We start from the raw sequence: 26,461 nt of genomic DNA, 5'->3' as shown, positions 1-26,461 counted from the left end.
AGGTGCACCAAAGAAGAGGTACAAGGACTGTTTAAAGAAATCTCTTGGTGCCTGCCACATTGACCACCGCCAGTGGGTTGATATCGCCTCCAACCGTGCATCTTGGCACCTCACAGTTTGGCGGGCAGCAACCTCCTTTGAAGAAGACCGCAGAGCCCAACTCACTGACAAAAGACAAAGGAGGAAAAACCAAACACCCAACCCCAACCAACCAATTTTCCCTTGCAACCACTGCAACCATGCCTGCCTGTCCCGGATCGGACTTGTCAGTCACCAACAAGCCTGCAGCAGACGTGGACATACCCCTCCATAAATCTTCGTACGCAAAGCCAAGCCAAAGAAAGAAAAAAGAAAGAAGAAATTAAAAAGACCTGAGTTCATTAAATATATTAGGGAACAAATTACTTTTTATTTACAAATGAATCAGGATTCAGTACAAAGTAAATTTGTTTTATGGGATGCTTTAAAAACATATTTGAGAGGTCAAATCATTAGTTATACAGCTAGAGTTAAAAGACAATATTTGATTGAAAGTCAAAATTTGGAAAAAGAAATAGAAAATTTAGAAAAAGAATTTCAGCAGAATTCTACTGAAGATAATAAAATCCATTTATCTAAATTTAAATTACGATTATAATATATTGAAATCACATAAATATGAAAAAAATGATTCAAAGATCGAAACAGTGTTATTATAAGCTAGGTGAAAGAGAACATAAGGTTTTTAGCTTGGCAATTAAAAACGGAACAAGCAACAAAAACAATTAACGCTATTAGGAAAGATTCAGAGATTACATAAACCTCAGGAAATTAATTAGGATTTTTTTAGATTTTATAATGAACTATATACATCTGAAAGTAGACAAAATACTGAGCAAATTGATTTGTTTTTGGCTAATTTAAATTTCCCATTATTGACTGGGAAGGATATTAATGATTTAGATTGTCCATTTACAGAATTAGAATTATAGGAAGCATTGCAATTAATGTCAGGAGGAAAGTTCCCAGGTAAAGATGGGTTTACAGTATAATTTTATAAAGAATTTAATGATTTGTTGTTTCTGGTTTATATGGAAGCAGGCATCTGAGATGGGTTTATTTCCAGAATCGTTTTCGAGGACATTGATTACTGTTATTCCAAAGAAAGAGAGAGATCCATTAAAAGTGTCTTCTTATCGACCAATTAAATGTAGATTGTAAAATTGTTGTGTAAGTATTAGCTAACAGACTGGCTAATTATTTGCCAAATTAATACATGTTGACCAAGCTGAATTTATAAAGGGTCGATACTCAGTTGATAATGTCACTAAATTTATTTCTATAATTAATGCTGCTAGAAAACAAGCTAATCAATTTAATGATAAATTTAATGATCAATTTAATGATAACACCACTAATGATAGTGGTGTTAGATGTGTAAAAGGCTTTTGATGGTGTCAAGTGGAAACTTTTATTTAAGTTTTCAGAAAAATTTCAATTTGGAACGATTTTCACTACTTGGGTTAAAGCTTTATAAATTAATCTTACAGCACAAATAATGATGAATGGTCTGATTTCATCGGCTTTTACACTATCTCTATCAACTAGGCAAGGCTGTCCTCTTTTGCCAGCATTGTTTTCATTGGTAATAGAACCTTTCGCTCAAGCTGTTAGGGAAAATTTGGATATTAAAGGTATTAAAGTAGATGAACAAGAATACAAGATTAATTTGTTTGCCCATGGTGTTTTAATATATTTAACATATCCTAAAGAATCTTTGAGGATGCTGCAAAATTTGTTACATCAATATAGTGTATTGTCAGGTTATAAGGTTAACTAGGAGAAGAGTGAAATATTGCGGATATTAAATGAGAATTATTTAGAATGTAGGCAGATTACTACATTTAAATGGTCTGATAAGATTAAATATTTAGGAGTTATAGTTAATAACTATTACCATGACTTATATATTTTGAATTATATAACTTTGTTGAATAAGATTAAAATTGATTTACAGAAATGGAAAGATTTGCCATTAACTTTAAGTGGGAGAGTAAATTGCATAGAAATGAATATTTGTCCTTGTATACAATATCTTTTTCAATCTATTCCATGTGGGATTCCGAAGAAATTTTTAAAAGAATTAAATAAACCAATTCAATTATTTTAATAAAAGGCTAAATTATCTAGGGTCTTTATGCATAAATTAACATGGTGGTATGAATGGGGAGGACTTCAGTTACCAAATTTTCAAAATTATTATGAGGCGGCTCAATTGAAATTTTTTAATAGGTTGTTTGATGTTCAACAATCATCGGTTTGGGCTAAAGTTAAGTTGGATCAAATTTTTGAAAAAGAAATTAGTCAATTTATTTACAAATGGAATCCTTTGTTACAAATATATAATTTACCAGTATTAAGACATATATTGGATATCTGGTATAAGCAGGATCAGCTTATAGGTTCTAAAGGGAAAATTACGGTTAAATCACTGTTGTACCAGAATAAATTAATTTCTTTAAATAATCTTTATTTGAAAAATTGGAAATTGAAAGGAATTAGTATTTTACAGGATTATTTTGAGGGGGGTAAATTTTCTACATTTAACAGATTACAAGAGAAATTTGGTATTTCTGCAAATCTATATTAGCCTATTATCAAGTTCAAGATTTTTTGTGAATACAATTTGGTAAGGAATTAATTTTACCAAGTTAATCTAAGTTTGATATTATAATGGTTGGCAAGGACACAAAAGGATTTATATCGGATATGTATAGATTGTTGCAAGAAAAGATGGATAAAGTTGGGATAGATAGAATAAAAGAGAAATGGGAGAAAGATTTAGATATTAAATTGTCTTGGGAGGAATGGTCAAATATGTGTATGGTCAGTGTTACAAATGTAATTAATGTGAGATATAGTATGGTTAATTATAATTTTATTCATCAATTATATTTGACGAGAAATTGAAGAAATATGGATTTAGACCAACAAACTTGTGTTTTAAATGCGGAGAAAAGACAGGTAATTTTGTACATTGTGTATGGACATGTAAGAAAGTTACATTTTTTTGGAAAAAGGTTATTAAATTTTTGAGAGATTTATTTACAATTGATTTGCAAATGGATTCAATGTGTTTACTGGGATATATATAAATGTTGTTACTTTGGGATTGGTTGATAAGCCACAGTTGGCATTTCTGCAGTTAGGGTTAGTGGTTGCAAGAAAATGCATAGTGATAATTTGGAAAAATGATGTGGAATTGAATATACAAAGATGGTATAATGAATTGCAATCATGTTTATATTTGGAAAAAATAACTTACAATTTGCAAAATAATTATTCTTTCTTTATTAAAATGGGGAGTTTATATTTGGATTGTATGAGTATTGATCTTAAGTAAGAGTTAAGTAAAGAGTTGGCACGTTAACCTAACAATTACAGCATGGAAACAGGCTATTAGGCCCTTCTAGTCCGCACCAAACCAAACACTCCTCTCTAGTCCCACCTACCTGCACAATGACCATAACCCTCCACCATATACCTGTCCAGCTTTTTCTTAAATAAAAAAATGGACTCTGCCACCATTATTTCTCCCGGAAGCTCGTTCCACACCGCTACCACTCTCTGAGTAAAGAAGTTCCCCCTCATGTTACCTCTAAACCTCTGCCCCTTAACTCTTAACTTATGTCCTCTTGTTTCAATCTCTCCTGCTCTTAACAGAAATAGTCTATCCACATCCACTCTGTCTATCCCTTTCATAATCTTAAATACCTCTATCAAATCCCCTCTCAACCTTCTACGCTCCAAAGAATAAAGACCTAATCTGCCCAATCTCTCCCTGTACTCTAGATGCTTAAACCCAGGTAACATTCTGGTAAATCTTCTCTGCACTCTCTCCACTCTGTTTATATCCTTCCTATAATTAGGCGACCAGAACTGCACACAGAACTCTAAATTAGGCCGCACCAATGCCTTATACAATCTCAACATCACTTCCCAACTCCTATATTCCATGCAATGATTGATAAAGGCCAGCATACTAAAAGTCTTCTTCACCACCCTATTCACATGAGTTTCTACCTTCAGGGAACGATGTACTGTTACTCCCAAATCCTTCTGCTCTTCTGTATTCATCAATGCTCTCCCATTTACTACGTATGTCCTGTTCTGATTCTTCTGACCAAAATGAAGCACCTCACACTAATCAGCATTAAATTCCATCTGCCATTTTTTCAGCCCACTTTTCTAAGCAGCCCAAATCCCTCTGCAATCCTTGAAAACCTTCTTCATTATCCACTATTCCGCCTATTTTAGTATCATCTGCATATTTACTAATCCAATTTACCACCCCATCATCTAGATCATTAATGTATATAACGAACAACAATGGGCCCAATACAGATCCCTGAGGCACACCACTGGTCACCGGCCTCCAACCTGACAGACAATTTTCCACTACCATTCTCTGGCCTCTCCCTTTCAGCCAATGTTCAATCCATTTGACTACCTCAAAATTTATACCTAAAGACTGCACCTTCCTCACTAACCTTCCATGTGGTACCTTATCGAAGGCCTTACTGAAGTCCATATAGACAACATCCACCGCGCTACCCTCATCCACATTCATAGTCACCTCTTCAAAAAATTCAATCAGATTAGTCAAACAGGACCTCCGCCCACAAATCCGTGTTCAGTGCTCCTGATCAGACCCTGTCTCTCCAGATATTTATAAGTACTATCTCTAAGAACTTTCTCCATTAATTTACCTACCACAGATGTCAAACTTACAGGCCGATAATTGCCAGGCTTCCTCCTTGAACCCTTTTTAAATAACGGAACCACATGCGCAATACGCCAATCCTCCGGCACTATCCCCATCTCTAATGACATTTGGAAAATTACCATCAGAGCCTCTGCTATTTCCTCCTTTACTTCTCTCAATGTCCTGGGGAAGATCCCGTCTGGTCCCGGAGACTTATCCACCTTTATATTCCTCAAAAGCCCCAACACTACATCTTTCGTAATCACTATATTCTCCATATTTACCCAATTTGCTTTTTTTAATCTCACATATCCCAATATCCTTCTCCTTGGTGAATACCGAAGAAAAGAAACTGTTCAATATCTCCCCCATTTCTCTAGGCTTCACACACAGTTTTCCGCTCTGATTCTCTAAGGGACCAATTTTTTCTCTCGCTTTCCTTTTACCATTAACATATTTGTAGAACCCTTTTGGATTAATTTTCACCCTGCTTGCTATAGTCTCCTCGTACATTCTTTTAGCTTTCCTAATTCCTCTCTTAAGATTCCTCTTACATTCAATGTATTTTTCAAACATCTCCTTAATTCCATGCTTCTTATACCTAATGTACGCCTCCCTTTTTTTTCGAACCAAGTTTCCAATATTCCTTGAAAACCACGGCTCTCTCAAACCTTTTGCCCCTCCTTTTAACCTAACAGGAATATAAAGCTTTTGCACTCTCAAAATCTGATCTTTAAAAGACTTCCATCTCTCTACTACATCCTGCCTATAAAACAAATTGTCCCAATGCACACCCTGTAAGTCCTTTCGCATCTCCTCAAATCTAGCTTTTCCCCAATCAAAAACATCAACCCTTGGCCCTGACTTATCTCTTTCCATAATGACATTGAAGCTGATGGCATTATGATCACTGGACCCGAAGTGCTCGCCAACACTAACCTCCGTCACTTGACCCATCCCATTTGCAAACAGTAGATCTAACACTGCTCCTTCTCTGGTCGGCACCTCTACATATTGTTGTAAAAAATTATTTTGCACACATTTCACAAACTCTAACCCATCCAGCCCTTTCACAGAATGTGTTTCCCAATCTATATGTGGAAAATTAAAATCTCCCATAATTACAACCCTGTGCTTATCACAAATATCCACTATCTCCCTACAGATTTGCTCCTCTAGGTCTCGGTCCCCTCCGGGTGGTCTATAATACACCCCTACAAGTGTAACCTCTCCTTTCCCACTCCTCAGTTCCACCCAAATAGCCTCCGTGGACGAGCCCTCTAATCTATCCTGCCTAAGCACCGCTGTAATATTCTCCCTGACAAGCAATGCAACACCACCTCCTCTTGCCCCTCCGACTCTATCACACCTAAAGCAACGAAACCCAGGGATATTCAGCTGCCAATCACATCCCTCCTGCAACCATGTCTCACTAATCACTACCACATCATACTTCCAAGTATCAATCCACACCTTCAGCTCATCCACCTTTTTTACAATACTCCTGGCATTAAAATATATGAATTTCAGAGATTTCCCAATTTTTAATCCCTGTTTTCCCTCATCTTTAATAACAACATTATTTACTTTTCCTGCCAATTGCCCTTCATCTTCTTCCAGAACATTTCCCTTCTCTATCACCTGCCCATCCATATTCAAATACTTACTACAAACTTTCTTTGTTTGAATTCTAACCTTCTCCTTACTGCTCTGTACTATTTTGCTCCCTCCCCCCAACCATTCTAGTTTAAAGGATCCTGAGTAGCCCTAGCAAATACCCCTGCCAGGATTCTGGTCCCCCTGGGATTTAAGTGTATCCCGTCCTTACTGTACAGGTCACATCTTCCCCAAAAAAGGTCCCAGTGATCCAGAAACTTGAAACCCTGCCCCTTACTCCACCCCTTCAGCCACATGTTAATCCTCCACCTCATTCTATTTCTATTCTCACTGTCACGTGGCACAGGGAGTAATCCAGAGATGACCCCCTTTGCAGTCCTTCTTTTTAAATCCCTACCTAACTGCCTGTACTCACTTTTTAGGACCTCCTCTCTATTCCTCCCTATGTCATTGGTACCTACATGTACCACGACCTCTGGCTCCTGTCCCTCCCACTTTAGGATATCCGGGACACGAGCAGCAACATCCCGGACCCTGGCACCAGGGAGGCAAATCACGATCCAGTTCTCGTTGCTGCATTGTCCTCTTAACTATGGAGTCCCTTACCACTATTGCCCTCCTCTTCCTTTCCCTACCTTTCTGAGCTACAGGGGCTGACCCCATGCCAGAGGCACAGCCACTGCTGCTCCCCCCAACTTTGATGTCCTCCTCGACAGTACTCAAAGAAGCGTACTTATTGCTGAGGGTTACAGTCATTGGGCTCCTCTCTGGCACTTTATGTTTTTCTGTCCCTCTCCTAACTGTTACCCACCTTTCCTCCTCCCGTGGCCCTGGCGTGACCACCTGGCTGTAACTCTTGTCTATGACTTCCTCTGTTTCCCTAACCAGCCTGAGGTCATCGAGCTGCAGCTCTAGTTCCCTAACACGGTCCCTAAGAATCTGCAGCTCAACACACCTAGTGCAGATATGGACATCCGGGAATCTGGAAGACTCCAGGACCTCCCACATCTGGCACTCCCAACAACACACAGCCCTAACACTCATCCTTTACCCCAATGAAGTAGTAATAAAGACTATCTTACCTTAATGTGCAGTGACTCGTCCTCAACCTGTGCTCCCACTCACTCGCTTGGGCCGCTCACTCACTGCCGCTCCCAAAGACCTTTCCTTTACTTTAATAGACTACCCAATGTGACCACTAGCACTGTCCAATCCTAACCAGTTTCCTTTAATTACTCCCACCTGCACTCCCTATTCAATTACTGTCTCTGCACTGAACAGCAATCCCCACCTAAATTATTAACTCTTAATTAAGACTAAATGACCACTCTACTCATGTCCGTTCAGCACAGCACGCTCCCGCCTCTTCGCTCCTTGCCAACTGGACCTCAACTGAGGTAAGGTTTTCTTTGTTTTTAAAACTCCCTCCCTGCTGACGTCACCACACGCCTGCGCACTAGCCCACTCCCCCTTTAAAAATTTTAACTTAAAATTAAATTAACTACTTTAAATTTACACCAACAAACCCTTCCCCTTACAATTTAAATAAATAAATAAATAAATAGATGCACACCTGGCTTTTTAAATAAATAGATAAATTAGGACCACTTTACTCACGTCCGTTCAGCATAGCACACTCCCGCCTCTTCGCTCCTTGCCAACTGGACCTCAAGGAGTGAGGGAGGGAGTTAAGATGTAATAGTTAGTAGAGGAAAGGAAGGGGGTGGGGGGGTTATTATCATTATCAGTATTATTTTTTATGCTTTTCCTTCTTTGTATCTGTATCTGTATTTGTATTTGTATTTTTTTGTATTTGTATTTGTATTTTTTGTATTTGTATTTGTATTTGTATCTGGTATTGTCTTTTTTTGTAATATTTTGTAAAGATACTTAAATAAAATTTTCAAAAAAATCAGAGTCGTGACAGAGAATCCCTGGAACTGCACCAACCTTAGCATTCAACAGATCCTTCGTTTTGTCTCTTTTCATAATTCTGAAAGGATCACTCCTTGGGAATCTCCCTCATCCCTTCTCCCATCACCGCATATCACACACAATTTCCCACTTTACTCCCACAGATCCAACACTTCATCCTTCCCCATGATTTAGGAAGTGACAAGGGAAGTCAAAGCCAACATAAAATCAAAAGAAAGGGAATACAAGGAAGCAAAGATTAGTGGGGAGATTGATTGGGAAGTTTTAAAATAATTGCAGAAGGTAAGTAAAAACTCACAAGGAGGGAACCGATGAAACATGAAAGTCAGCTAGTATACAATATCAAAGAGGATACACAAAGCTCATTCAAGTATATAAAGATTAAAAGGGAAGTGAGAGTAGATATGAGATCACTAGAAAATGACCACTAGAAACACTGGACAAAATTTTTTTTCAGAAGAAAAATGGGGATTATGATAGACATCTTCAAGCTGAACATGTTTTCAGATTTGCTGTATCATGTAGGAAATTGGCAAAACATTAACTTTATTGAATTTATCCAGTTTAATTGCATAATGACACTAACACATTGCATCAATTCAACTGACCTGAAAACGGTTTGCTGCTGATTTTAATTTGTTCTCAGCATCTGGTGCTTCTCATGTCAGTGTCGGCCAGCATTGATGGATGTTAGATCTCACTTGGCCTATAATTCTCTGTTTCAGCTCTCTCTCCTTCCTATGATGGTGGATTTACACTTGCTATGTTACAGTCATCAGCAAATGTTCTACAATCTATGGAGATTTGGAAGACTACAATTAGTGAATTCCAGGACCTTGGACAATGTAATGTCAGTGAAGAACAGGGGTGGCTAAACTGCGGCTCATGAGCCACATGTGGCTCTTTGGCATATACTGCACGTTTCATGGAAATGTTTTGGCTGGGGAAAGGGGAAATGTTTAGGGGGAACAACATGAAGAGGAACTTCTTCTCACAGAGAGTGGTGGGAGTATGGAATGAGCTCCCAACTGATACTCAATTTTAACATTTTAGAAGAATTTGGTCAGGTACATGGATGGGAGGGGTATGGAGGGCTATGGACTGGGTGTGGAACAGTGAGGCAGAAAAATGGTTCTGCACAGACTAGAAGGGCTGAAGTGGCCTGTTTCTGTGCTGTAATGTTCTATGGTTCTGTGGAACAGGAATCTTACGAGCTGGTGCTCACAGTGGTAGTTTTACTATGCAGGCTTACAATTGTCTGCCAATTGTCCACAGCCAGGGCATCAGGAGCTCGGATGAGTGGTCATGGTGTCGGGAGCTTGGGTGGGTGGCAGGGGCCTAGGTGAAAGTTGCGGTCAGAGGAGACTCTGTGGAGACAGTGCTCACTAAGTTGGTGTGGATGGAAGTCAGAAACAGGAAGGCAACTATCACTATACTGGGTGTAGTCTATAAGCTCCCAAATAGCCCTCAGGGCACCAACGAGTTTATTAGTAGGCACCTCCTGACTGCAAAAGGGATAGATGGAGCAGAATTTGTCAGGTGTGTCCAAGAAGGATTCCTGACACTGCATGTGGAACCATATAACCATGTAACAGTTTATGGCATGGAAACAGGCCATCTTGGCCCTTCAAAACCACACTGGTTCACTCAAACAACTCCACTAGATCCCCCATTTATTCTCGTCAATAACCCTCCAACCCCCTCCTATCCATGAATATATCCAGTCTTCTCTTAAATGAAAGAATTGACTCTGCCTCAACTATTTCTTCTGGAAGATTATTCCATTCAGCCACCACTCTCTGATTGAAGAGGCGTCTAATGTTTCACCTAAAATTTTGCCCCTTTACCCTCAATTTGTGACCTCTTATTTCAACCTCCCCTGCTCTCTGGGGGAAAAGTCTACTTGGATCTAGTTTATCTATTCCCTTCATAATTTTAAACATCTCTATCAAATCACCTCTCAACCGTCTACATTCCAATGAATAAAGTCCTAACCTCAGCAATCTTCCTCTCTACTCGAGGTATTTTAAGCCAGGCAATATCCTGGTAAATCTTTTCTGCACCTTCTCCAAACCTGGCCTCACCAATGCCTTAAACAGTTGCAGCATCACTTCCAAGCTCCTATACTCTATGCTATGATTTATGAAGGCTAACATACTAAAATGCCTTCTTAACCACCCTGTCCACCTTCAAAGAATGCTGCACCATAACTCCAAGATCTCTTTGTTCTTGTGCATTCCCCAATGTCCTCCCCTTTACTACATATGTCCTAGTTTGATTATTTTTCCTGAAATGAAGCACCTCACACTTCTCTACATTAAAGTCCATCTGTCATCATTCAGCCAAATTTTCCAGACAAACCAAATCCCACTGTAATCCCTGAAAACCTTCCTCGCTATCCACCACTCCTCCTATTTTCATATCGTCTATGTATTTACTTACCCAGTTAACCACCCCATCATCCAAATCATTAATATAAATTATGAACAGCAGGGGACCTTGCACTGATCCTTGAGGCAGCACCGATCCTTGGGGCAGCACTGATCCTTGGGTCATGAACAACTGACAAAAGGAGAGTCCATACAGGATCCAGTTCTTGGGAAAGAACTTGGTCAGGTGGTGGACCTTTCAGTGGGGGAGTATTTTGTTGGTAGTGACTGCAACTTGCTGAGCTTTAGCAGAACTATGGAGAATGCACTGAAGTAACGTGGAGGATGATTAGAGACCAGTTGTGTTGGGTTCAGGATAGGTTTATCCCACTGAAACAGAGAAAAGATGAGAGGAAAAGGGAACCAGGTTAACAAAACAGGTGAGACAGCTAGCTAAGTGGAAGAAGGAAGCATGAATTAGATTTAGGAAGCAAAAGTCAGGAAGGGCTCATGAGAATTATACAATATCCAAAAAGAATATTAAGAAAGGACTTAGTGGGATTGAATCAAAGTGGGCATGAAAAGGCCTTGACAAGTAGGATTTAGGAGAACCTCAAGGCATTCAATGAGAATGTGAAGAAAAGGAGGATGACTAGAATGAAGATAGAGTGGCTCCAGCATCAAGCAGGCAACAAGTGCCTAGATGCCGACAAAATTGGGGAAGTCCAAAATAAATACTTTACTTCAGTATTCACTGACCTTGATCAGGGTGAGGTCAAAATAGAGCAGGTTGGATGATGATGAGATTTGGGAAGAGGAAGTGTTGGACATGATATACCCCAGGTTGCTGTGGGCAGTGAGGGAAGAGACAGCTTCAGTGCAGTGGCAATGATTTCTGAGGCCTCTGTGGCCACAGGGGAGGTACCAGAGGATTGGAGAATGGAAAATGTCTTTTTTAAAAAATAAGTAATAGGGAGAATCCTAGGAATTATAGAACAGTGAGTCTTACGTCAGTGGTGTTCAAACTATTGGAGAGGATTCTTAGGGATAGGATCTATGAGCATTGGGAAAAGAACAGTCTACTCAAGGATTGTCCGCATGGCTTTGTGAAGGGAAGGTCGTGCCTAATGAGTCTAATTGTGTTTTTTGAGGAGGTAACAGGATATCGAATAAAGTAGGGCAATAGATATTGTCTATATGAATTTTCCTGTAAACTTTTACAGGTGTACTGTGGAGAGCATTCTGGCTGATGCATCACTGGCATGAATGCGCCAACTCTCAGGACAAGAATAAACTCCAGAGGGTTGTTAACTCAGCCTGCAACATCACAGGCATCAGACTTCACTCCATTGAGGACATCTACATGAGGCGGAGTCTTAAAAATGCAGCCTCTATCCTCAACGATCCCCACCATCCAGGCCACGAGCACTCAGCAGCACAAGGACATCCTCTATCCCACTGCCATCAGATTCCTGAATGATCAATGAACCACAGACACTGCCTTACTTTTCGTGCACTATTAATGTTATTTTTTATATAGTAATGTAAAATGGTTGTAATATGAATGTTTGCACTATGATGCTGCAGCAAAACACTGAATTTCATGACTTGTTCATGACAATAAATCGTGATTCTGATTCTGATTTAGTAAATCATTTGTCAAGGTCGGCCATGAGAAACTCACCCACAAAGTTAGCAGGCAAGGGATCAGTGCAACCTTGGCTGTGTGGATTACAAATTGGCTTCCATGTAGAAAGCAGAGAGTAGTCATGGAAGGAAAGTATTCTGCCTGGAGGTCAATGACTAATGGAGTTCTGCAGGGATCTGTTCTGGGACCCCTGCTCTTTGTGATCTTTATGAATAAGGATGAACAGGCAGATGCATGGGTCAATAAGTTTGTAGATGATATGAAGGTTGCCGGAGCTGTGGATGGTGCTTAAGTTATCAAAGGTTATAAAAGGATTTAGACAGGACACAGAGATGCATGGAAAAGTGGCAAATATTCAATCTGCATAAATGGGGGGTGATGTATTTTGAAAGATCAAACCATAAAGCTGAGTTGGATGGTTGGATGCTTAACAGTGTGGAGGACCAGAGGACCTTGGGGTCCAAATGCATACATCTCTCAAGGTCGCTGTGAAGGTTGATGGAATAGTTAAGAAGACCTCTGGGATGTTGGACTTCTTTAATTGAGGATTGAATCAAGAGTTGAGAGGTCATGATGCAATGCTACAAATCTCTCGTGAGACCACAATTAGAGTATTGTGCTCAGTTCTAGTCATCTTCTTACAGAATGCTTGTGGAAGCTTAGGAGAGGGTACAGAGGTGATTTATCAGGATGCTGTCTGGATTGAAGAACATCTTCTGAAACAAGGTTAGTGGAGTTTGGGCTCTTTGGAGAGGAAAATGATAAGAATTTGCTTAATAGATGTCTATAGGATTATCAGAGGCATAGAGGTGAACAGCCAGCACCTTTTTCCCAGGGCAGTTGTAGCAAACACCAGAGGATATCTGTACAAAATGAAGAGAGAAAGGTTTAGGGGAGCCATTATAGGTAGGTTTTCTACACAGCAAGTTGTGGGTGCCTGGAATCTATTGCCAGGTGTGGTGGTGGAGGCTGAAACATTGGGGTCATTTAAGAGACTCTAAAACAGGCACCTGGATGAAAAGAAAATAGAGGTTATGGTGGCTTAGTTTTTTGTGTAGGGAAAGTATATATAGGTTGGCACAGCATCATGGACCAAAGGGCCTGGACTGTGCTGCAATGTTCTAAGAATTCACCTTCTTAGTCATCTCTTCCTTAGAGATTCATTGCTTTGCAATCCCATTAATATTTTGAAAGCTAATGTCTTACTACTTATAAATGGGTGGCATGGTCAGCTTCGCAGTGAACACAATGCTACTACAGCACTACCAATCCAGGCTGGAATCTGGTGCTGTCTGTAATGTTGCATCACAGACCAGCAACAATAGAAATTCCCCAAGACAATGGTATTTTTAAAACAATAATTTAAATAATATAACACCTTACTTAAATCAAAACTTAACCCCACTATGCACAAAAGTATATGTGTTTGTGTGTATTACCCACTTAGGCACAATTTTGAAAAGTCAATTCAAAGTTCACTCTTAGAAATCCTATGTTGAAGCTTAGAACCTTTAAATTGATGTCTGGTTCTTGGTCATGATCCTCCAAAGTATTCCATATAGAATTTAAACTGGAGTGGAGGAGGGAGTGTTCAGAAGTAATTATAAAGTAGGTGAGACATCGAGTCATCAGACTTCTCAAAACTCATGAATCCTTATCAAGTTGCTTCCAGATATTTTTTTTCCCGACTCCCCTCTTCCTTGTATAAGGGAAATGAAGCATGTGACTTCCTCATTGCTTTCAAGAACACAGGAAATGGGCAGACAAAGTAACCATCAGAATGATCACGATCTAAATGCAAGAATGATCTTGTTTTCTTTACCCAGATGCGCGTCAATTAAAAATGACTGCTAGAATGGTCAAATCAGATCACTGTTTTCCCCAGTCAAGGAGAGACAGCAGAAGTGTCCATCTCACACAAACTCCTTCACTTCTCTGACTCTTGCAGATCTCTGGTTCTTCATGTGTCTTAATCACATGACTTGCTTGATCAATACTGATTTTCAGTTTCTGTTTCAATTTCCCAAAACATGAGTCCTACAACTGCAAATGTCCCATCTGATCTTTCTTCCTGAAATAACAACCATTGTTCCTTTGTTCTTCCAAACTATTAACTTTGTTTATTGTTTTGGACTTAAGTCACTTATGGGTGCCTGGCTGTCTGAAAATGTTATGAACTCTGTGAATGTATTGCACACTGTTCCACCCTCCCCCCCACCCCCAAATTAACCACTCACTAAAAAATAGAAGCTCGCCACATTAAGGAGTTTCTACTTTCTCCTTGCCAACTGCAGGGGTTTTCTCTGGTTGCTCCAGTTTCTTCCCACCCTCCAAAACATACAGGGTTGGTAGGTTAATTAGCATGGATGTCATACGCTGGAAGAGCCTTCTACCATGCTGCATTGTTGAAAAAAAATAATGCTAATTTCTTTGAGTTTCTCAGTCACACTTGATGTGATTCTTTTTTTTCTGATGTTTTGTGAGTTATTTTGTGAAAGATAGATACAAAATATTTGTTTAATCGTTCTTCTACATTCTTAGACCCCAGTATAATTTCTCCTATGTCCATCTAATCTGCATTAGCTGTAGTTAATATTTTTTCTTTTTACAAGATGTTGCCAATTTACTTTCTACTCTCCTTTCTTTACTAATGTTGTGGTTTCCTTTGCTAAATTCACATGTTTCCTTTAATTACAGAGTAAACCATGTGATACTGAGTGTCTGAATGTATTCTGATGAACTGATGATAGGAATGCATGTGGAGTAGGTATTATCAGGGTACAGATGTGGTCACTTCTGATTGCACAGAATAAAAATTTAAAAAAACAGGAAGCCCATGTTGTTTGTCAGTAATTTACGGTGGTTACTGGAACTGTGAAAACGGAACAATGGCAGATACATAAAATTACCTTCCCAATTCAGATTTTGATGCCTCCTAGATCAACCATGGATTTATCTGATGTTCACAATCTATAACTTCCGTAAGTACAATCTTATTGTTTCTTATGCCACGGTTTTTTAAACTTGTTCATGTATCATGGTATTTTCTCTCTGAATATTCATTTTCACATAAGTATTATAAACCATGTTCTTTGACAAAATATCCCCAACTTCTTTTTGTTGTTCTTCCTGATTAATTTATATATATATCGTCTGAAAGAAATATTTCCCCATTGTCTTGATCGAAGCCTTTCATAGCACTAAAACTCTTAATTTTTTTGTTATCATTTCTTTGATCACTATCCCAATATTTTGTTATCTTTCATAAATAGAATATTTTGATTTGGTCATAACCATAAATCAACAAGTTAGGGGCTTAATGTTATACATATCATTGTATAATTGAGCACATGCGAGGTTGACATCCATCAAACAAAGAGATCCATTTCCTTTTATTTCTCATGCATGTTTTTTTTAAACAGATCATCCATAGTTTAATCAAATATATTTGTAAGAAAATCAGGCAGAAATTGGACATTCAGAAAAATATCAGGAAAATCATTTGAACTCTATTTCACAGAAAATTAAATTCATTCTGCTGGTGAAAATCAAAATAAAATATGGAGATGCTTGCAATCCGAAATAAAAAAAATCAAATGCTTCTCTTCCCACAAGCACAGCCTGATCAGCTGAGTCTTTCCAGCATTTACTGTGTTTATTTCATTCTGTAGGTTACCATCATAGAAATTGAAAATGAACAGGATTTTGTATTTTCACATTGACTCACATTTCCATTAAATGGCCAATTTTTATTCACTTAATATGATGCATATCTATGCTGCTTTATGTTATCGCTTATTGTGTAGGTGAGTGGCAGCTGCTGGGAGTGAGGGGGGGTTATGGGAATGTAGGGAAAATAAATTGTTAAACTTATGATAAGTGTAAAAATTGTTTAACTAAAGGGCCTGTTTCATTCCTCAGCAAATATTCTGAGATTAAAGTAGCTGCAAAAAATAAATATACATATATATAGACATCTCCTGGGTTAAAATAAAATAGTCAATTAGAGAAGAACCAATCTGGCCCAGGTAACCTGGAACCTGAACTTGGTAGATAAATCTGAAATTGAACAATTGGATGTAAGGGGGAGGGTAGTTCAGCTGTTTTACAGGAACATTCCCAGAAGGGAGAATGGAAGGAAAATTAAAGCCAAATGAATAGTATCCAAAAGTGAGCGGAAAAAAAGAATAAATTACAGATCAACAAGCTGCTTAGAGGAAGTTTGCAGCAGGAAGTAATACAGGAAATAAGAGAACAAAGAGAGAGCATGAGAAAAGACTGCCAGCCAACACAATGGCAAATCCGAAAATATTCTACTGGCAAGTGAAAAGAAAAGATTTGTAAAAGGAGTGATGTGATTACTATGAAATCAGAAGGACAGATCACTCATGGAGGCAGAAGGCATATTAGAACCATTAATTGAATCATTTATGACAGTCTCCACCAGCCTAGGCTGGCACGGTGGGTGTAGAGGCTGACAAGGTTAGTGTAGCAGTTTGCGCAAAGCTGCTACCGCGCCTGTGACTGGGGTTTGAATCTGGCATTGTCTGTAAGGAGTTTGTATGTTTTTCCCATGTTCCTTTCAGGTGCTCTGGTTCCTTCTCCTGTTCAAAAACATACTGGGGTTGTAGGTCAATTGGTGTAATTGGGTAGCACGGGCTCATGGGCCAAAAAGGCCTGCAACAATGCTGTATCTCTACATTCAAAATTTAGATTTAAAATCATCTGGTTACTTCATTGGTATTGAGAAATGTAAGGGAGAAAACTGCAGAGGTTTGGGGGATTCTGCCTTGTGAGAAACAGAAGTACCTTCACAGAAATTGCTCGAGACAAAAATTGAGAACAAAGAACCATGCAAAGTTGGGTGTTTTCCCCTTACCCTGGGAATACACACACACACTGGGGCTCACCCAACTTTTATACTATACAGTTTATTTCAGTATAGAAGTACCCTCCCACTTACATTCTTTTACCTCCTGGATGAGTTTGGCATTAGGCAATCCTGTCTGCCTACGTGCTGTTTCTGTGAACTTGGAGGACCAGGGGGTATCTGGTCGGTGTCCCATCATGTCATTGTCCTTATTGTCCTTATTCACAAACCTGCCTTTTTCCATATTCACACCTTCCCAACCCTCAGGACTTACTCACTTCTTATATGCAGAACTTGCTAATTCTGTCTAAGGCTTACTAATTACATATGCGGAACTTGCTGATTCTGTCTAAAAGGCTAGAAGACCCTTATCTTATTCAGACTAACTTTACTTCCTACATTGTATTATCTATCCTTATCCTATTTATACTGGCTTTATTCATTACACATATATCCATACTAGCTTTCTTCATCTTTCATATTTTCATATTAGTTTTACTCATCTCTCACAATCCTCACTTTTCTTTTAGCTACGCTTCGTGAATTCTCAACTGGAATGTAATTTGGTCTTTTTCCCAGCGAGTCAGTAAACGAATTGCAGTCTCAGCATCATCAGACAGAATTTGGGAAACATACATCCTTTGGGTTCTAGTGATCTGACGAGGGGTCCGTTGAATTAAATACTGCAGACAAGTCTTTAGGTGGGGAGCACCATAATGACCAGAATAGCGAGTCCAGCTGCTATAAGGGCTGTGGGTATCAGACTCCAGTTACCAATAAAAAGTCTAGTCCAAGTCTGAACTTGGGCATGGGAAGATTTTCGAACTCCTGAAGAAGTGTCTTTAACCGCCTGACCGTTGTGATCATTATCATTAATCAGTCTTTCACAAACGCTGCCTTCAGCAGCCAACGAGTAATCGAGAACCAGGCGGTTTTGTTGAACTGTGGCTCGTATCTGTCGTCTTTCTTCAGCCCATAAATTCAGGCCAATCGCTGTCTGTTCCATGATGATCTCCAAGGCTGCCTGGCGTCTAATTAAACAATTTAAATGCCAAGCAGCTGTGGTGTTCTGGAGCAGCTTACTTCGTTTACAACTGGAAATCCCCTTACAGTGGTGGTGCTTAACATTCCGAATGTCTGTGTGACCCAAAGGATGCTTTACAGGAGACCAAGTTGGGGAGGGGTGTTTCTTGTCACTTAACCTGTGAGTTGCAGCTTGTCTGCGAACATTAGCATAAGTATCACTGAACCTGTGAGTTGCAGCCTGTCTGTGAACATTAGCATCTGTATTCACTCTATCTCTGCCACATGTATAATTCTGACTAACATTCTGTCTGTCATTGTCCCACCATCTTCTTTGTGCTATCTCTTTAAAACTCCTCTTTTTAATACATGTAGAGGCCGAAATACAAATCAAATCTACTCCCCTCATGCTGTTCTGTTCCCCTGGTCCATGTTGGCATCCTATATTAACCCATACCCCACTATGACTATATTCTATACCTGTGCCCTGTCTACATTCTAAAGTTAAATAATTGTCACCTCTGCTGCCCCTGTTCCAGGAGGACTAAATACATCATGAACAATTTGGTGATTTCCCAAAAATTGGGAACCAACAAGTGAACATAACAACAAATCGTAAAAACAGCATTACAGCACTTTTTCCCGGCGTAGTGTAACTTTCAGATCAGAAGGATGAGGGACCGCATGCCAGGTGGAGGGTAGATTATCAATCTCGTAAGTCTGTGGTTCAGCAGCTCATTTAATTAATTGGATGTGGCTCCATCCCTTTTCTTTCGTTCGCACGAGAAGCTGTGCGAGTCCTAATTTAAGCTAAGGATAAGCATTTAATCCATGAGAGTCCAGTTTCCTCATGAAGTCGAATGAGCTGATTTTTCAAGGTCTGATTCATTCGTTCAACACGGCCTGAGCTCTGGGGGTGCCATGGGATATGTAGCTGCCAATCTATTCCCAGTATTTTGCACACACCCTGGAGTACCTGAGAGGTAAAATGTGTACCTTGATCTGAGTCAGTGGTTTGAATCATACCATATCGTGGAATCACAGACTCCAATAGTATCCTGATAATGGTGCTGGCACGATCATTAGGGGTCGGGAAAGCATCAACCCATCGTGTGAAATGATCTACCATCACCAGGAGGTATTTGTAAACCCCTATCTTAGGTAATTCCGTAAAATCAATTTGTATCCGTTGAAACGGGCGTACAGCTATATCGCGACCGCCAGGCATTACCTGGCGCATAACTTTCTTATTTACTCTCTGACAGATTGGAAAACCCTGCTTGGCTATAGTGTATATTCCCGAGCAATGAAAAGACCGTACAAAAGTATCCACAAGTGCCTGTGTTCTCCAGTGTGTCTGCTGGTGTAGCTGATCAATAATTTGCCGAGCCAAGGCTTTGTTCAGCACTTGGCGTCCTTCTGCAGTCCACCCCAACCCATCAACAGTTTAACGCATTCCCTGGTCCTTCATGTAAACCTCCTCTTCCCGTCAAAAGATGGGAGTCTTTTGAACCTCATATGGGGTGGGCAGTAACAGCTGCATTTCTATTTTCTCCGTGAGCGCAGCCTGTTTGGCAGCTGCATCAGCCTGTCTGTTCCCCTGTACTTCAGGACTGTCACCACTTTGATGGCTCCGTACATGAACTACAGCTATTTCCTCAGGTAATGTAAGAGCATCTAGAGATTGGACAATTAAGTTTTCATGGATCAACTTTTGTCCTTTTCCAGTTATCATTGCCCGCTCTTTCCAGATCTTCCCAAAGGTGTGCACTACACCAAAAGCATACTCCGAGTCTGTGTAGATCGTGCCCACCTTGTTCTCTAGACCCTGGAGATCTCTACAGAGGGCATACAATTCACAAGATTGTGCTGACCAATGACCGGGAAGGTGACCTGCTTCAATCACCACTCCTTCTTTCCCATCCACTACACTATATCCGCTATAGCGAGTGCCATCAATGCAACGGGAAGATCCATCAATAAACCACCCCGTTCACCTTCCTGTAAAGGCTCATCACTTAAATCCTCTAATTTTGGTCTGTAAATCCATTACCTTTAAAGATACATGCTCTAAATCATTTATGGTATTGTCAGAATTTGGAGAAACCAAGAAGGCTGCTGGATTGTGTTCTTTATTCGTAATCAGGGTCAAATCATCCCTATTGTTAGAAACAGAAGTTCCTTCACAGAAATTGCTTGAGACAAAAATTAAGAACAAAGAACATTTATTATACAACAATGCAAAGTTGGGTGCTTCCCCTTACCCTGGGAATACACACACACACTGGGGCTCACCCAACTTTTATACAGTTTATTTCAGTATAGGAATACCCTCCCCCTTACATTCTTCTGCCTCCTGGATGAGTTTGGCATTAGGCAATCCTGTCTGCCTACGTGCTGTTTCTGTGAACTTGGAGGACCAGGGAGTATCCTGTCGGTGTCTCATCATGTCATTATCCTCATTGTCATTATTCACAAACCTGTCTTTGTTCTAATTTACACCTTCCCAACTCTCAGGGCTACAACCTCTTCATATGTAGAACTTCCTAATACTGTCTAGGGCTTACTAATTACATATGCAAAACCTGCTAATTCTATCTAGGGCTAGAAGACCCTTATCTTATTCAGACTAACTCTACTTCCTACATTCTAATATCCATTTCTTATCCTGTTCATACTGGTTTTATTCATTTACCCATATATCTATATTAGTTTCCTCATCTTCATATTTTTATATTAGTTTTACTCATTTCTCACAATCCTCACTTTTCTTTTAGATGAGTGATACTGATCTCTCACAATGATCAGTGTTACTGATCTCTTACAGTCCTCACTTTTCTTTTAGATCAGTATTACTGATCTCTCAACTGAAATGTATTACTTGCAAACTTGGTCTTTTTCCCAGCTGGTCAGTAAACGAACTGCAGTCTCAGTATCATTAGACAGAATTAGGGAAACATACATCCTTTGGGTTATATTGATCTGGTGATGGGTCCGTGAATTAAATACTGCACACAAGTCTTTAGGCAGGGGTGCACCATAATAGCCAGAATAGCGAGTCCAGCTGCTATAAGGGCTGTGGGTATCAGACTCCAGTTACCAATAAAAAGTCTAGTCCATCCCACTCCAGACCAAGGTTGCCCCGTCTGAACCTGGGCATGGGAAGATTTTCGAACTCCTGAAGAAGTGTCTTTAACCGCCTGACCGTTGTGAGCATTGTCCTTAACCAGTCTTTCACAAACGCTGCCTTCAGCAGCCAACGAGTAATCGAGAGCCAGGCGGTTTTGTTGAACTGTGGCTCATATCTGTTGTCTTTCTTCAGCCCCTAAATTCAGGGCCATTGCTATCTGTTCGGTGATGATCTCCAAGGCTGCCTGGAGTCTGATTAAACGATTTAAATGCCAAGCAGCTTTAGTATTCTGGAGCAGCTTACTTCGTTTACAGCTGGAACTCCCCTTACAGTTGTGGTTTTTTTTAACATTCCAAATGTCTGTGTGACCCAAAGGATGCTTTACAGGAGACCAAGTTGGGGAGGGGTGTTTCTTGTCACTTAACCTGTGAGTTGCAGCTTGTCTGCGAACATTAGCATAACTATCACTGAGCCTGTGAGTTGCAGCCTGTCTGTGAACATTAGCATATGTATTAACTCTATCTCTGCCACATGTACAATCCTGACTACCATTCTGTCTGTCTTTGTCCCACCATCTCCTTTGTGCTATGCCTTTAAAACTCCTATCTTTAATACCTATAGAGGCCAAATAACAAATCAAATCTACTCCTCTAGAGCCATTCTGTTCCCCTGGTCCATGTTGGGATCCTATATTAACCCATACCCCCTATGACTATACATTATATCTATGCCCTGTCTACATTCTAAAGGTAAATAATTGTCACCTCTTCTGCCCCTATTCCAGGAGGACTTAATACATCGTGAGTAATTTAGGGATGTCCCAAAAACAGGGAACCAACAAGTAAACAATACAGTAAATGGTAAAAACAACATTACAGCACTTTTTCCCGGCATAGTGTAACTTTCAGATCAGAAGTATGAAGGACAGCACGCCCAGTGGAGGGTAGATTATCAATGTCTTTAGTCCGTGGATCAGCAGCTTGTTTAATCCACCCCTTTTCTTTCATTTGCACTGCAGTGTCTGTAATCAAAAGTACACAATAGGGGCCATCCCAGACAGGTTTTAGTTGGTGATCTTGCCATGCTTTTACATATACCCAATCACCAGGTTTAATAGAATGAATAGGATACTCCAGGGGTGGGCAATAACAGCTGCATGTCTATTTTCTCTGTGAGCGCAGCCTGTTTGGCAGCTGCATCTGCCTGTCTGTTCCCCTGTGCTTCAGGACTGTCACCACTTTGATGGCTCCGTACATGAACTACAGCTATTTCCTCAGGTAATGTAAGAGCATCTAGAGATTGGACAATTAAGTTTTCATGGATCAACTTTTGTCCTTTTCCAGTTATCATTTCTCGCTCTTTCCAGATCTTCCCAAAGGTGTGCACTACACCAAAAGCATACTCTGAGTCTGTGTAGATCGTGCCCACCTTGTTCTCTAGACCCTGGAGAGCTCTACAGAGGGCATATAATTCACAAGATTGTGCTGACCAATGACCGGGAAGGTGACCAGCTTCAATCAGCACTCCTTCTTCCCATCCACTACACTATACCTGCTATAGCGAGTGCCATCCATGCAACGAGAAGATCCATCAATAAACCACCTTCCACCCTACTGTAAAGGCTCATCACTTAAATCCTCTCTAATTTTGGTCTGTAAATCTATTACCTCTAAACATACATGCTCTAACTCATTTATGGTATTGTCAGAATTTGGAGAAACCAAGAAAGCTGCTGGATTGTGTTCTTTATTCGTAATCAGGGTCAAATCATCCCTATCCATTAGGATCGCTTCATATTTTAAAATTCTAAGTCTGTGAGCCACCTTCCAGCATGTTGTAAGATAATATTGTGGACTGTGTGAGGGGTGTGAACTATCATCGGGGCACCAAACATAATCTTTCGTCCTTCCTCAACTAAAATAGCAGTGGCTGCGATGGCTTGCACATACTCTGGCCAACCACGACAAACAGGGTCTAAAACTTTTGACAGAAAAGCAACTGGCTGTCTACAGCCGGCCCTCTCTTGTGTTAGTACTCTGGTGGCTACACCTCCTTTCGCATTGGTATATAGGTCAAATGGCTTATTTCAGTTGGGTAAAGCCAACACTGGGGCACTAATAAGGTGCTGTTTCACCAAGTTAAAATCTTTAATCTCTTCCTCTGTCCAGACAACAGCTTCGCCCCTAGAATCGTGAGTTTATCAGAGAGAAATCTGACCAGGCTAGAATAATTTTTAATCCAGATTTTACAGTATCCCACTAAACCAAGAAATTTCCTAAGTTCTTGGGCATTCTTGGGAGGGGGGGGGGATCTGTAGAGTACCACGTATCCTCTCTGGACTTATTTTCCTAGTTCCCTGACTTACCAGATGACCTAAGTATTTAACTTCTGATTGAACAAATTGTAATTTGGATTCGCTCACCCTGAGACCCTTATTCTCCAGAAAATTCAAAAGTTCAACAGTATACTGTTTAACTAATTCGTAGGTTTTTCTTGTGATTAACAAATCATCAACATATTGTATCAACTGACAATTCTCTCTCCGAGGAGCCTCATCTAGTATTTGTTCTAAGACCTGGCCGAATAAATTTGGTAATTCTGTAAAGCCCTGGGGAAGGACCGTTCACCGGTATTGATTCTTGCGTCCAGTAAAAGGATTTTCCCATTCAAAGGCAAACATGTCTCTGCTCTCTATTTTTAATGGACAGGTCCAGAAAGCATCTTTGAGGTCAATCACACTAAATCATTTACTATGGGGATCGATTTTACCCATTATCTTATAGGGATTAGGTACAACCGGGTGACGAGTGAGAATAATTTTGTTCAGCTCCCTCAAGTCCTGTACTAATCGATAGATACCGTCTGGTTTTTGGACAGGTAAAATTGGAGTATTAAAAGGTGACATACAAGGTTCGAGTATACCATCTTTCACCAACTGGTCAATTACTGGCTGCTGCCCCTTTCGGCCAGCCATAGGAATTGGATACTGTTTTCGTCTAATTACTTGCTCAGGATCTTTTAAAGTAACTTGCACGGGAGGAATATCTAACAGTCCTCTATTGCCTCTTTTTGCCCATACTCCAGGATTTATTAGTTCCCGATCCTCCTCGGTTAATACATCCAATTGAACCCCGATACCTGATTCCAGTGGCCTGGTGCTGATAGCCAATTGGTCCTGTAAATCTCGTCCTAACAAACAAACTCCAGCTTGGGGAACTAGTAAAATATCCTCTGTTATTATCTTTTCTCCCATTTGTATTCTTACATCCCTTAATACAGTGACCGTAAAATCTCTTCCTCCTACTCCCGAAATCATTACGGTCCCCTCTATCTTAACACCCTCGGGTGGTTGTTAAGTACTAGACCGGGCTGCCCCAGAATCTACTAAAAAGGTTATCTTGTCACTGTGGGGTCCTACGCTTAAATATACCAATGGTTCTCCATGCAGCCCCATGGTGTGTATTGACTGAGAACCATGACCCCCCTATTCATAATCTGCTTCCATCAGGGTGTGATATCGCGTCTCTCTGGCTTGCATTGGGCATTCTCTCTTAAAATGTCCCTCCTTTTTACAATGGTAGCAAACTAATGCTCCTGCTTCCCAATTCCTACCGGGATTACCACGAGGTCCCGGGAACGGTCGTCGTCCCCGGAATTCCCCTCTACCCTTGCCCCTGCTGTAGTTTCTACTCTCCACCTCCCGGCGCTACTCCCAATGTCCAGGAGCTGGCACACAGCCCCTTCCCTTTCCTTGCTGTCCCTCCACGACTTCCTTGACTGCCTGCATCAAAATTTTAGGCTTTCCTTTCTGTTTATCCTCAGACCTCTGGACGTATGCCCTTTGTGTGATCTGTAAAAGCTGTGTTATTCCCTGTTCATGCCAATTCTCAGTCTTCTGCAATTTCCTTCTAATGTCTGGGGCTCAGTTTGTAACGAAGCCCGTTAATACCAATTGTTCACCTGCTGGGGATTCTATATCCAGACCCCCATATTGCTGTATGGCCGTATGCAATCTGTTCAGAAATGCAGAAGGGGTCTCCTCGGGACCTTGGGGAACCTCAAATGCTTTCTTAAAATTCTGTCCTTTTGGAACAGATTCCCTAATTCCTTTTATCAGATTAACCCTATATTCCTCCATTAATGTGTGACTATCATTAGTATTCTTTCCCAATTTGGTTTTGCCAGGGGGAATTTAAGTTCCCCAGGTATCGCCTCTGGTCCCCCTTGGTGTTCACTATCCCAGACTCTAATCACTGCCTGGCGAATCATTCCACATTCATCCAAAGTGAACAGAGCCCTTAAGATCGATGTTAACTCATCCCATGCATATATATTTGGTCCCAAAAATTGATCTAATTGTTCGGCACATCCCTGAGGATCCTCTATCAGGGAAGTCATTTCTCTCTTAAAGTTACGCACCTCCGTACTAGTCAGGGGCACATTTACAAACCTGAGACCCCCTCTCACAGGAACTTCCTGTAAAGATCTTATCCAGTTAATTTCTGGCTTATCCTCTCCTTTATAATATCTAGGTTCCTGCTCTCCGGGAAATGAATCAAAGGGTTCTGCCCTTTCCTCCCGGAGGGTCTCACACTGTTCTGAGTCCAAGTCTCCTCCCTCTCTTGTCAATTGAGGTGGTAATCTAGTACTTTGTGAAAGGGTCATCATACCACCCCTACTTTCTTCTCCTTTCTTTAGCTGTGGGGGAGGAGGGTAAGGTGAAGAATGGTAGAGCATAGGAGAGAGGGGAAAGATAGGAGCCGGCATAGGAGGAGCATAAGGTGGAGGAAGGGAATGTAACACATCCCATCCTTGTGTTTCAGGGACAAAAGGTTCCTCATCCTTCTTGTCCTTACATTCCTTTTCATTCAAAACCAGTTGATCAACCGATCCACTGAGCCAGCAGGCTGCATATTTTCTACTCTCAATATTATCTCTTTGGTTTTGATAGAGCTAGATGTTCAAAGCCTGACACATCCAGTCCTCATCGGATCCAAACTTTGGCCAATATACCGAATTCCCTTTTATCGGGTTTTTAACCCATTCCAGACAGCAATACCTGACCATGATCTGTTTGTCTTTCCCGCGGGTTCTCCCCGCATCCCAATCAGATAGCATTAATCCT

The 26,461-nt window shown here is 40.4% G+C and overlaps 1 protein-coding gene across 2 annotated transcripts in view; it reads left to right on the top strand.

The window, feature by feature from the left end:
* The first annotated feature begins 15,174 nt into the window (after nucleotides 1–15,174).
* LOC138743694 (NLR family CARD domain-containing protein 3-like) overlaps nucleotides 15,175–26,461 on the top strand; it is a 120,254-nt gene continuing 108,967 nt past the window's right edge. For both annotated transcript variants that reach the window (XM_069899306.1, XM_069899305.1), the window contains exon 1: nucleotides 15,175–15,294. The gene's annotated coding sequence lies outside the window, so the exon portion shown is untranslated. The remainder of the gene's footprint in view (nucleotides 15,295–26,461) is intronic.

Source organism: Narcine bancroftii, chromosome 9 (assembly GCF_036971445.1).
Source record: "Narcine bancroftii isolate sNarBan1 chromosome 9, sNarBan1.hap1, whole genome shotgun sequence".
Taxonomy (NCBI): domain Eukaryota; kingdom Metazoa; phylum Chordata; class Chondrichthyes; order Torpediniformes; family Narcinidae; genus Narcine; species Narcine bancroftii.
This window is presented reverse-complemented; position numbering and strand designations above follow the sequence as displayed.